This window comes from Cricetulus griseus, chromosome 6, assembly GCF_003668045.3.
Source record: "Cricetulus griseus strain 17A/GY chromosome 6, alternate assembly CriGri-PICRH-1.0, whole genome shotgun sequence".
NCBI classification, from domain to species: domain Eukaryota; kingdom Metazoa; phylum Chordata; class Mammalia; order Rodentia; family Cricetidae; genus Cricetulus; species Cricetulus griseus.
Window position 1 is genome coordinate 95635707 of NC_048599.1, and position 14200 is coordinate 95649906.

At 38.3% G+C, this 14200-nt stretch overlaps 1 long non-coding RNA gene across 2 annotated transcripts in view; it reads left to right on the forward strand.

The window, feature by feature from the left end:
- Nucleotides 1-11794, forward strand: part of LOC103163022 — a 31090-nt gene extending 19296 nt beyond the window's left edge. For both annotated transcript variants that reach the window (XR_004770425.1, XR_004770426.1), the window contains exons 4-6: nucleotides 5493-5599; nucleotides 8107-8163; nucleotides 11397-11794. This is a non-coding gene — a long non-coding RNA (uncharacterized LOC103163022). The remainder of the gene's footprint in view (nucleotides 1-5492; nucleotides 5600-8106; nucleotides 8164-11396) is intronic.
- The last annotated feature ends 2406 nt before the right edge of the window (nucleotides 11795-14200 follow it).

The following is a 14200-nucleotide window of genomic DNA, read 5'->3' on the forward strand; positions in this document are numbered from 1 at the left end:
CTACTCCTATCTTCTCCAAAAAACAAGTGTATAAATAGAACATCCCTCTAAGTAGTTGGCTTTAGTTTGGGGAGTAAACTGCTTTAATTGCCAGAGCAAATGACAGGGAAATGGGAGATGGTAGTATAATCACTTCCGAATCCACACATACCTGACCCTTTCTCTTTCCAGTTTGTGAATCGGGCTTCCTTGCCGCATGGGTTTTAAAATTCTACCTAAGCCAGCAACAACATGCAATATATAGACCATTGCTCAGGAGCCCATCTTAATCACTTGGAAGTTCATACAGCCCAAACTGAGAATTATTATTTCTGCCTTATCATACTAACCTTTAAAAATAATAAAATAACTGAGAGTCCTTAGAAAGCAAAGAATCTGTAAATGCCTATTCCCAAATCTGAATATTAGACATGTTAGATACTGAGACTCAATTATACCCAGTTTCTTTAATAATGCCAGATTAAGTCATGTGAACTAAGCCATTTTATTGCTTAAAAAGGTCAAAGGTTGACAGCTTCATAAAGCTTAACTATGTAAAATCAGATATAGTAAGCAATTTCATTAACCACAGCTGTGTAGTGGCCTTTTTATTAGACACATATTCACATATTTTAACTATATATTGGGTCTTTATACAGTCTTGCAAGATGATATTATTGTTATCCCAACTTATCCATGAGAGAAATTATGCAATTTCATAAAGTAATCATGACTTTTTACTTCTGTTTTAAACATGTATGTGCCTTTTTCACCATGCTGTGTTTTCTTAAGATGGTTTGGGAATAGGGTCTCCTTCTCCTTCCTGGTTGTTTGACTACTAAAACATTTGCACACTTCATCAAGTGGCATTTTGCTGCACACTGCAATTTTTAGCCTCTATTCAGTTGTACCTTTACCTAGCTTTGCATTTGAATACCTTTGTTATAAACATATTTCTGTTGAATCTGAATTTGGTTCCTTATAATTTCTACTTTGATTTTTGTACCTAATGGTCCATATAAATGGCAGACTTTTCCCTCCTTTGGCATCTTTAATTCTTACTATTCCTGTATCACATGAATTGTTGACCATCCAATTGTGTTCTCTTGTATAATAAAAAGCATGGACAGGATGTTCCTTTATGTACAATATGGGTGACAGTATAATGTGAAATAACCAATAAAAAGACATAGAGTAAGAATTGGGCTTGTGTACATTTCAAAAATCAGAATAAAAGCAATGTGCATTGAAATAATGTGTTCCTGAATGCTGTCTTAGAAAAGCATCCTTATTTTCCTACTCTTTGATTGGAATAAGGAATTCTAGTAGTTGGGCCATCCAACTATAAACGAAAAGAGCTAAAAACAGGAAATTTGTAGGCTACAGTATAAGGAATACCATTTTGTAAAGGTTTTTTTAAAAGATTCTCATAACTAATAATTAAAATATACTTAGACCCTGGACTGATGGAACCTTGTAGCTCAGGTCAAGGACAAGACATTATTTAATGAAAATGGACAGGGTTGTAGTTAATTTTAGTTTTCAAGTTAACTTGACTGAGAAATGCCAGTGATATTTGTGAAATATACCCCTGGTTATGTTTTTAGCTTATTTCTGGGGAAAAATTAGAGAATGAGGATTCAGTCATAATGAATGGCTTAACCCACTGGTGGATTAAAATTTTAAGTACACTGGAGGAAGTGATGGAAAGTGCAAAATGGAGCTTAGATACAGGAGCCAAGTCACCTGGGAGGCATGTCCTTTGGGGCTACATCTTGGTTTGGCCCTTCTCATGACTGATGTCCTGTTTGCTTCGTGATGTGTGCATTGCTGCTCTCTGCATGAGGTAAACACACCCCTCCTCGGCACACTCCCACTGCCGTGATGTTGCACCTCACCACAATCCCAGAACACGGAACCAAGTAACCATGGCCCACACCTTTCTGTGTTAGCTTTATCTCTGTGAGCTGAAGCAAATCCTTCCTCCAGTGATAAAGCTAACACAGAAAGTGGCAGCATTAGAGACATACTGAAGTGTGGCTTTGAAAGGCAGTGAAGAGGAAGAACGGGCAGAAACAAGAGTGAAGAATCTGATGATCTTTCGGGTATAAAAGAAGTAACTCAAGATGAGAGTGTACAGGGATCCCAGTAGAGTTACCCATTGTTAGGGGCTTGGAAACTAATATACTAGAATAATAGAAGGAAAGAGGTTTAAGAGAAGGCAAGTGAGGCTTGTAGTAGTAACAAAATATGGAATTTCTGCACTTCATATGAATGACTAGTAGAAAATGTCTATCTTTATAGTGGTATTAAGAAAGCAGGTACACAAAATAACTTGCCTGGTGGATGTTAGCTATTTTTTTTTGTCATTGGCCACCAAAGAACTTGCATTATAGTACATGAATATAATGACAATGAATTATGCTGTTCATGGTCCCATCAGCATGGAGACCCATTTGTAAGGCAAATATAATTACTTTTGCCTATAAATTATAATTCTAAAACCCTGACATGGCTCTGTTTCTTAATGAAATCAAGCTGCCATGGCAGATTGGATATCTTGGTCCCTGCTATCACAGAAAGGTCAAGGTTTCACTATCACAGTGGTAGTGCCTATTAATATACAGGTCTTCTTTTTCCTTCTGCAGTCTTAACTCTTAGGAACTAACACCTACTTTGTATTCTAGAAAATATAACATCCAACCAGAACTTTCCAGCAAAAGTATAGGACTGCATCCATGGCAGTGCTATCCATGGATCTTATACCACAATATCAAGACTAGACTCATAGCCATAAAGTCCATTAAATTTACATACACAGACGCAGAAGCACCAGCCTCCAAGAGTGCTAGAATAGCCTTTAAAAGGCATGACTGAAATTTCAGATCCGCATCCTTTACAAGTATAAGGTACCACCTTTCAGGATGTAGTTGTGCATTAAATCAGAGTTTTAGACATGGTTCTGTGTTTCTCAGTGGATCTGTTTAAAAGAAAAAATAATCACAGATCTGTACACCAAGAGTGAAACCAATGTTGTTTCCACATGCCATCCCACTCAATGATACACTAAGAGTGTTTGTGCCTCCCACAACTATGAGCTCTATAAGGCTAGAAGTTACCTTCCTTCAGAATACATTACACATGTATTGCATTTTCAAAGAATACATTTATAAAAGTATTACAAGTTACCTTCCATGCAACTTCTTTTCATTCATTTTTCTCATGCAGAAGAATTCCATGAAGAGTCTAGCACTAGTTCTTCCAGCTTGTCCTCCCAAATAGGGTCTACTGTTTACATGCTTTCCCTGCTTGTCTTTCTTTTGACATCTATAACAACAATATATAGAAGTAAAACAGATTGCCCAAATCCTGGTTCAATGGCTTCCAGAAAATGTGGCAAGGCACTGGAACCAAGAATCAAGGCCATTACCTCCAATGGAAGTGATATCTCCCACAGGTGGATATGCTTTATATTAAATAAAATATCAAGTGTAAGTTGTTAAGGAGGCACTGAAAAATTATTTATCATTATTTATTACTTTTCTATTCCATTCAAACAACTCACATAAATCTTTCCTTCACAATCTTCTCCCGATTTCATCTGAGAGATGAGTTTCCTTCTAATTTTTGTTCCTTGATCTGGACTTGATTCCACTCTCAGCCTATACATGATTAGAAACACGACACTGTATGGCTGTCTGGGAACACCCAAAGCATCACAATTCTATTTTTGTTCCTAAGGTCTGAATTAGTGTTTCTCTCATTTTAGAAGTCTCATAAAGGGAAAATGTCATAAGTAAGCAATTAGTTTTGACACACCAAAACCAGTAACCTGAACAATTAAGCAGATAAACATACATAAAATGATAGTTGTGATAAGCAATTACTAAGGTGAAAGTATTTGCTCCCCCTCCCTCCCTTGTCCTTTGAGGCTCCTTCCACTGACAGGTTTGTGCTTGACGCAGAGATATCAGGTTTGGCTGTATAAATTGCTTTGTCTGGTTACTTTTAAATGCAAATGACATGGGTGGTTCTGAGAAGAAATTTCAAGAGCTATTGTGTAATTAATTCACCATTGCTCATCCCCTTGTTTTGTCATAAGAAAGCCGGTGGTTTAAATAAGGCCTACTCCATTAGCTTGGCAATCTAATGGGGAGGGCCCATGACAAATGTGTAAGAGGGAAGAAATGTGGAGGGACACAATTCCTTAGACATATTTGAACCTACCTAAGCTGACAGATACAATCGTGACTGCATAAGCTGTTCCTGCACTGTTCAGTGGCAGTGGGTTTAGTTCACAATGTAGGGGTAAAAGCAAAAGTACTTGCTTTTATTTTGCTTATTGCTACCAGGTATTTTATTTTGCTTATTGCTACATTGAAATTTTGTGCTTTTCATTCTGATATGCACCTACTCTCAGGTAATGACCCACACTGCTGCTACTAGAGTGAATGTTTGGAGAGGAAGGAAACTTGAAAATATTAAGGAAAAAAATGAAAATCGCATATTATCATTTAAGAATACCAGGGAAGTACGGAGTCTGATAATTCAGAAAAGGTGAATGTGAAGAGAAATCAAATCAATGTTATAATTTATTTGTCATGGATAGTTTTTCTTTCATTAAGACCCTAAAGATTGTTAGTCTTCTACTAGAGACACACTGAAGAGAAATATAAAAATAATACTACTATGTTTTTCCTGGCTTTTACCTTAAAATATATACCTATAAGTTACATTATTTTCGTTGTCTACAAAACTAGTGTATAATTAAACAGAAGGATCAATAAAGTTTCTTTGTTTTCTACATAGCACCTGGATATCTAGAACATCTGTACAACTGACAGTTTTTCAGTTTTTCATCTGGATGTTTGGCAAAAATGGAGAAAATTTCTCTTTCTAAATCTAATTTTTATTCTTGTGCAGTGCTATCCTAATAACATGTTGGTTAATATTTCTAGCTCCATAATACAATTTTGGAACAAAATAATAAATTGCTTAATTACATAGTGCAAGCCCAGAGACGAGCTCCAGAAGTTAAAAAGAATTTGCTTGATGAATTCTTTCTCCATAACACTATATCTATTTCAGGAGAGATTAGCAGCAGAATAAATGAAAGCAACTCTACACTCAGTGGTCTCTATTGTGTATGCCTTTTATGTGAGATGAGAGAATTCTATTCTTCAGCCAGGTGCTCATACAGTCCAATACCATCTGCATGGATGCCTGTTTGGCACTTAGGGTAAGGGGGGCTATTTGATTGTACCCTGGAGGTTTTGGAACATGGAGACAGGCATCATAATCATTCTTTGCAAAAACTCCAAGGGCTTTACTTACATGTTTTTCCCTTGTCAACATCTGTCAAGAACCACATGTCAATTACCACTCCATCTTTTCTCAGGTAATAAAAAAACAGATAGCTCCCAAATGAACAGTCTTTATCTTCCCAACAATATGCCCCAGGCCTTTGCCTTTGTATCTAACCCTCATAAATTTTTGTCATTATCTCTTTATAGGGATTTCAGCAAAGAAAGAGGCCTTAACAGAATAGAAAGGTCTTACTTGTAGTACAACAGAGCATAAGTGAGTTCATGGTTCAAAATATGAAGTGCAAATAAGGCAGGTAAGCTTATCAAATCTGTTTCAATTCCCTGAGAGTCTTACCTTCTTGGACTGAGAAGTTTACCCAATTGCTTTTTTCTATTCAGCTTTATTGTTTTATACTTATACAGTTGCATTCTTTTATCGTGTGTCCTAATATTGGCTTATATGCATGTACATTCCTGTGTGTGCACACCTAAAAGTCTTTTATAAAGCAGTTACAAATTTAGGGCTGCTGTTAGACTGCATAGTCTAATTTCTTGTGCCTAAAGTGAGATATATAACTATCTATGCTTCAAAAATCTTATTTAGAGGGGTAAGATACATTTTAATTCTGGGCTAATTTCAGAATTTCATTAGAGTTGGTCAGCAAAAAAAAAAAAAATGGACAGAGATCTTTTATAGTAGAGTCTTTCCATTGGGACTAATTCATTTTTAAATGTTTATGTGTCATTTTCTCTAAATTTCAAATGTATCACACACCATGGTTTTCAGACAAAAACACAGTAAAGCTCCTTGTTTAGCCCAAACAGGTTGGTGAGCCTCTGAAGCTAATAAGCACAGATCCAGAGATGCCATAGAGACATGAAGAGGCGTTCCTTTATTTATTCTGTAAAGGAATGGTTGTAAACAGTTTACCAAATTTCACAATGGGAACCTTAATAGCATGTCAGGTTACTTTTTCTCCCACTAAATTTTATAGGTTATGGCTTTCTCATTGCCAAGTCTAAGAACCAGTTGTGACACCAAGGTTGTGAGGCCCACAGCCTATCTGGAGGAATTTTGTGGAATGGTGACACCATTCACACACACACAAAAACTGTTACATAGTGGATAAAGGAGTGGCAACATCTTCTCTGCCTCTTCTTTCACTAAAAAGTGAAGTCTCCATTCTTAATCTTTTGCTATGGGATAGCCCCGTAACTTCTTTGGCCGATATAATGTATCAGAAGTGATGTGAAGCCAACTCTGGGCCCACATTCATTTTTTCCATGCTGCAAGATGACACTATGCAATAAGGAAGACCATGTTGTTCTTTTAAAAAGGGCTATAATGAGATGTCCTAAAAGGGAGAAAATCAGAGAAGGAATGTGGCTGATGCAACCAAGCATTTAGGATTCTGAGAAGAGGCCTTGACTGCTCCAATCACTTCATGAGTGATATGAGCTAATAGTGATCAAAGTAGAATGCCATCCAGTCAACCTACAGACTCTTGAAAAATGACACATTATTCTTACCTTAAACTCTGACTTTGAGAAGGTTTGTTACACAAAATATTGTAACTTATTAATTAACATACACACCAAAAATTTTCAGCAATACACACAACACCATTTCAAATAAGTATGTGAAGAAACTCCGAGTTGAAAAACAGCCACTGGAGGTCATATATTCTAATGACTTTTGGAGTCAAACCCATGTCTGAGCCTGTAGGGGAAGCTGTAGCCACACCTACTTAGGTGATGTAGAGTGAGAGGCGGTCAGGTGGCTGGGCACTTTCGGTTTCACCTTTTCGGCTTGCTGTGCAGACTGCTGCCGCTCTGGCTGGCTAGGTCGCTCTGTAAGTAAGGCTTTTCCCTATTAAATTCCCTTGTATTTCTACCTGGCTCCGTATTGGTAATTTCCCACTTTATGAGCCTTTGCTCTTTCACTTCCTATCTCTATGACCTTAGGCAACTGAGATTTTTCAGTTTAGGAGTTGGGTTCTATGTGGAAAAATCTTTTTGTACACTGTGACTATGTATTACATTCATTGTTTAATAAAAAGCTGACAGGCCAGTCGCCATGCATGAAGTGTAGATGGGACAGCCAGACACAGAGGATTCTGGGAGGAAGAAGGGTGGAATCAGGGGAGTAGCCAGCCATGAACCTTCCATGCTAATAAAGGTACTGACATGTGGCAGAGCATAAATAAGGAATATGGGTTAATTTAAAATGTAAGAGTTAGCTAATAACAAGCCTGAGCTATTGACCAAGCACTTATAATTTATATTAAGTCTCCCAAGTCAATTATCTAGGAAGTAGCTGTAGGTATTTGGGAAGGGGATGCTGGGTATTTGGGTCAGGACAGGAAAAATCTCCCTACATGGTTCTTTAAGATAGGGTCTCCCTCTAATTTAGCCCATGCTGTCTTGAACTCACAATGATCTTCTTTCCTCAGTTTCCCAGTGCTGTGCTGGATTATCTCAATCCCACATTCAGTTCCATATCCTAAGTAAACTGGGCAGTGTGCAGTGGTCTTTTAGCATGGCTCCTCATGCAAATTAATAACTCAGCCCTGGTTATTATTGCTGCAAATCTATGATGCTTAAAAGTTAACTCACATATTGTAATCTGTATTTTGAGATAGAGTCAGTGCATTTATCCCCAGATTTCCAGATGCAATCCCCTTTTTTCTTGTTTCTGGATAGATTATGAATTTGTATTGGTTTACATTAAGAAAAACAGTATAGTTATTTTGTATAGCAATGTCTGAGGCAGAGGCTACATTGTGCTTCAAAACCTGTATCTTTTCTCTTCTTCATACAGATGACTGTGGATAAAGTTGTAACATTAGGTTCTGACTGGGCAACAATCTGACAAATGGTAAGCACTTTCATGTCTGGGTCCTGTAGGAGCCTATTACCCCCAATATTCCAGGATATTGAAGGTCTGTGGGTTCTACATAGCAATATCTATAAGTGAAAACCAGAGAGAAGTGAGAAGCTTGACCAGAAACCACTGTACTGACCTGCAACATAAACAGGAAATACTTCCTTTGTGTGATGTCACTTGTGTCTCAGAGTTTGCGACTTGTAACATTAACACTGACACAATTTCAATGGAAATCATGTGGCATCCATAACCACTTATTTCATTATTTTTCCATCTACCATTTATGGCTCTTTTCCAGCAATGGAAACATTACCTTTTATTTTATTCATTACCCCTCCATTACATTTCTGAGTTCTTTTTCCCTTCAACTTTGTCTCTGTTAAGACCACAAAACTGTGACCTTCTTTCCTTAAGAGCCACAGGGATTTCCATGCAGTGAGCTTCTTCAGCTCCACAGACAAGGACACTTGATTCTTCATTCATTCCTGACTGCCATTTTCAAATATAAGGCCTACCCCTCATAGCAGGATCTCTGGATGTAGGTAGTATCTAAGCCTCTTTAAAGTGATGTATAATTTATGAATGATTAAAAGTGAATTCTTTGTAGCATTATTAACATCACTTATTATTTAAGTATACACGAAGAGCTGTGTACTTTACACAGACAAAAATCTGTGACCCTTATCACAAACTAGGCCATAGACATTATTAGTATCTCTACTGTGTAGATGAGAAACCAAGAATTAGAACAACTGGCAACTTTGCTAAAGTCACACAAGAACTATAAAATCTAAATTTAGACCTTGCCGTTGTAGTTATACCCTCCACAGCTGCTCAACCTGGTGCTGAAAGCATCTGTCAGAAGTCAGAAAGCATTTTGATACATTCCTTTTAGAATCCCCTGACTATAGGAAAGAAACCTTTTCACCTTTGTAAAGTGTGGTGTTGGAGATCTAATCTAAGGATTCATGCATGCAAGGCCATCGCTTTGCCACCCGAGTCTCAGCATTTTAAATATTTTAAAATTTACTTTCTATAACTTCTAGGTATATAATAAAAATAGAGTATATATTTTTTTTCACAAGGTAGACCTTAACTGACAGGCAGTATCCAACTGCATGCAAAGCATTTGCCTAGAGCTCTTAGCTGCATTTTGTCTTGTGTTCTTTTTGAAAGAATCCTTGATCACTCACCAATGAAATGTCCTAGTTTGCAGATCCAGACACTCTGCTTCCAAGGAAGTAGCCATATAACCTTAGTGATCAATTTACCATTTTCAATGTAACTAGTCACTTCAATTTTGATCCAATGGTAACTATTCTATGCTTTGTTAATTGGGAGCTCCCTTGCAAAGTTGCCTATTTTTTAACAATAATTTCATGTATAATTGAAAAGTATTTCAGAAAACATCGTCATGAAGTGAGAGGCTATCAAGTGCTTATTAATGCCAGGTGCTAAGCTGATTGTTTCATGTTATTTTCTTTTTGGTAATGCCCAGTAACCAGGTAACTGGAATTATTTTATCCTCATTATTTAAAAAATGAGGGGATTAATGCAAAATCAAAAAGTAATCTGTGAAGCTCACACAGCAGAGGTGAGAGATAGCTCAGCTTTGAACTAAGATGTCCTGATCCAGGGTCCACTTCCTAACCAGTACAGAGCAGAAAGTGTGGGCTTCTCACTCCTGATCTGCAGGTGGCCTCTGAGCCAGGGGTACCAGGACAGTGAATGCCTGACTGGAAACTTCTTTTTTTCCGGAGACAAGGTTTCTCTATATAACAATCCTAGCTGTCCCGGAACTCTCTCTATAGGTCAGGGTGCCCTTGAACTCACAGAGATCCACCTGCCTCTGTCCACCCCCGACAAGTGTTGGGATTAAAGGTGTTTACCACCAATATCCAGTTACTGCAAAACATTTTACATTAAGCTCTGAGTGTGTCTTGACCTCTTGTGTGTGTGCCTGGGGACGCTCTGCATTACATTGCTAGAGAGAAATGCCAAATTTAATTCCAAGTAGCTAAAAGTATGTGATTTCACTAATTCCCGTATAATTTAAGGCATGTAAATTTATTGTGGATTTCTTTAATAATCAAATTATATCAGAACAAAAGTCTGTAGGTAGTTATCTTAGTCACTGTTCTATTGCTGTGAAGAGATACCATGACCAAGGCAATTGTTATAAAAGAAAATATTTAATTGGGGCCTGTGTACAGTTTCAAAGGCTCAGTCCATTATCATCACTTCAGAGAGCATGGCAGCACACAGGAGTGATCCATAAGCAGAGGACAGGGAGAAAAGGGAACCAGGGGAGGGAAGGAGTGGGAGAGACTGGGCTGCACTTTTGAAAGTGCACTCAAAGCCCACTCCCAGTGACAAACTTCCTCCAACAAGGGCGCAACTACTCAACAAGGCCATACCTATAAGAGCCTCTGGGGCCATTCTTATTCAACCCCCACAGTAATATTATAAATTGATGTTTGAACTTTCCCCTAACTAACTCTTGGGCACAGTCTTTGTTTGAAATGACAGTACTCTAACATCTAAGTCTGCATCTTCAGGAATACTTTTCCTATGTATGTGCCAAGAATAGACATTTTACTCATTCAAAAAAAAAAGGAAGCTTAGATGGAACTTCAAAGAGGTCTCATATTCTTCTCGCTTTTTAGGACAGAAAGAATACTTGTCCCTAAATTTTAGAGAAGCATTAGTGTTAAATGATTTACAAAAGTTAATGCATTTTTTTCTTTCTGATGGAGACATAGAACTTTGACTTGGTCCAGATATTCAGCCTAAATGTACACTATGAATTTTACCTGGGTATTTGGAAGGCCAAACAGCCAACCTCACCATTATAATTTGAATCTCAGGACTTTCTTATGGCAAGTAATTGCTGAGAAGCTGTCATCTGCTTAGCTTAGCAAAATCAGGATTTTAAACAAGATCCAATTATGAGATTACATATTCTAAACCAAATTTTTGAGGGTAAAAATCAGACAAATGACTTTTTTTCTAATGTTTATATTTTAACAGTTGTAAATCATTCTGTTGTGTGAGTTAGGTTCTATTTGGCTACTATTTAAAGCAGAAAAAAAAAAAACCCTCCTGAATAAGAAGCCAGACAGCTGCATAGCAGCTGAGCAAGAAGGCTGAAAACCTGCAGCCATGATGCCTTAATTTCCTCATGCAGTTTTTCCTCACATGCAGTTTTGTTTTTCAAATTGCAGACACTGAGCTGGAATGATTTTGAAGGAGAATCTGCCTGCATCGCTTCCTGTATTCTGTTTTAAAATTCAGTTCTTGTGAAGACAAAGGTTCTGCTTACACAAATGGACTTGAGAGAAACATTGTTCCCAGCTTAATTACCCGACAAGATGGAGTCAGTCTCTAGGTAGAAACTGTTCAAATGTGGCAGACAGGCTTGCAGTCAGCTTGCTTTAGAAGGCTTTGCCAAACTGTCCCGAAGATGGCGCCACGTGCTCAGCTTTAGAAAAGCCTGCCTGTGCCTTTCAGGCTGGTGTGTGAAATCACCAAGCTCCAAACACGGACACAGATCTGTAGGGACTGTTGCCTGGAAATACCATTCCTCTGTTAAAGCGTGAAGATTAAAAGTATGATTGGATTATCTCTAATTTTTTCATTTGGTGGAGAGAGTACAGAAAAAGATAATTCAAGAAGTATTTCTTTGAGGTTAAATCTATAGCAGGCTCTGAGTGACCCAAGCCACTTCTGACTTGGTTTTCTGATGTGTTGTGTCAAAGGCATGACCATGGGTCAAGTGGACTGAGCCAGAAACATGAATGACATCCTGGGTATTTCCTTATTTTAGCTTCTCCCAATAGTGATGTCATGTACAGTCAACCACACAATGCCTTCTATTCTAGGTCCTAAATGGCTCAGGTGTGTCCACAACTCTCCATTCTCGAAGCTACCAGCAATGTTGCCTGTGCCCTGGCCCATTACAGGATGGTGGTAGCTACTCCATTTAATCACACCTGGCTCCTCTCCATGGGCTCCTTACTCCCCATCAAGAGAGAGTTTTCAAAAACATCATTAATCCCCCTACTGGTAATCTCTGGCCCCTATAGCTTTCTTATGTAACCTACAATACCTTTTGCAATATAGCTGCCCTCCATTTCCCCAGCTTCACATTGCTACATTAGTCCTCTTGTTCTTTGCTTTAATCATGAGCCTGCTTGTCAATCACTGGTTTGTCCATAGCAAGACTGTGTATTCTTAGTGCAGCTGGCTATGCTTCAGCTACAGCTTCAGCTCACTGCTATCCTATACACAGTACCTAACCTCCATTTACCTGACTCATGACGTGATGACTACATTTCGAAACGAACACTATCCCTGCTTAGAGTCCCAATGTATGATTTCAAATGGCCCTTCACTTTCTGTTTTTAATAATTTATCCCAACAAGATTACTTGGTATTTTTTTCCCTTTGATATATTATAAAATCTAGAGGTACAGAAAATGTTCTTGTATATAATTCCTTTTCATTTTTATTTATTTCCTATCTTTACTAGGGTTTCTATTGCTGTGATGAAACACAATGACCAAATGTCAAGTTGGGGAGAAAGGGTTTATTGAACTTACTATACTTCCCCATTATAGTCTATCATTGAAGAAATCAGGACAGGAACTCAAACAAGGCACGAACCTGGATTCAGGAGCTGATGCAGAGGCCATGGAGGAGTGCTACTTACTGGCTTCCTTCCCATGGCTTGCTCAACCTGCTTTCATATAGAACCCAGAACCACCAGCATGGCTGGACTCACCCACAATGGGTTGGGTCCTCCCTCATCAATCACTAATTAACAAAATGTCCTACATGCTTGCCCCATCATCTGGAGGCATCTTCTCATCTGAGTTTCCCTCCTCTTTGATGTCTTTAGCTTGTGTCAAGTGGACATAAGACAAGGCCAGCACAGTCACCCTTTTGTGTGTATGCATATGCATGGGTGTATGAGACACAGGTGCAGATCAGAGGAAAACCTTTAGGAATCAGTTTTCTCATTCTGAACTGTAGGTCCTGGAGATCAAACTTAAGTCATCAGGTTTGTGAGCAAGTGTTTTACCCACTGAGGGTTCTCACTGGCTCATAACATTCTTTTTGTTGTTTTTGTTTTTGTTTTTGTTTTTGTTTTTGTTTTTGTTTTACTTTTCAAGACAGAGACCCACCGTGAATCTCAGACTAGCCTGGCCCAAACTGCCTTTAACTCCAAAGAGGTGAGACTACAGGTGTGAACAAATGTGCCTGAATGCAGTATCTTCACAAGGACCTTGTATCACCTTAACATTTCTGACTTTCTTCCTGCACACTCCCCACCTCTCTCCACTGTAACCTCCTTGCTGATTTCCTCTAATTGCCTCCGTTAGCTGTATCTCTTCTCCTTGAAATTATCAGGCACAATCCTGCCCAAAGGCCTTTGTCTTGCCACTTCCTCTCAGAAAGCACGTCCTCCAGACTTCTGTGTGATCCCTCCATCACCTGCTTTAAATTTTCTATCCTAATATCATTTTCTCAGTAGACTCTTTTCTGACCATGTCATCTATATCTGCCTGCCAATTCCTATCACTCTTCTTGCTTACATTTTTTCCCTAGTTCTCAGGATTATTACATAGTATTATTTGCGGACTGTTATTGGTTCCCTCTATTAGAATGCAAGCCCAGTGAAAACAGGGCAATATCCCTCATGGTTGCTGCACTGACATCTGTTGAGTAGCATAGAGTAGTTCTGTGAAATTCATCTATCACTCCCAAGCTACTGACACCATAGAACACTTATTTATTTATTTATTTATTTATTTATTTGCAGTGAGTAGCACTAAACCATTCTAATTAAAAGCTGCAGAGAATTCACATACTCCTGGAAAGTTCTTTCTCCTCTTGACTAATTTCCTATTTCTAGAACTCATCTGTCTTTGAGGACTGGGAGAGCAGGAAGGCTTGGAGAAATCAGAACTAAAAATAATTCTTCCCGTGAAAATATCAAAGCATAAATTCCTGAGGCTCTTTGAAT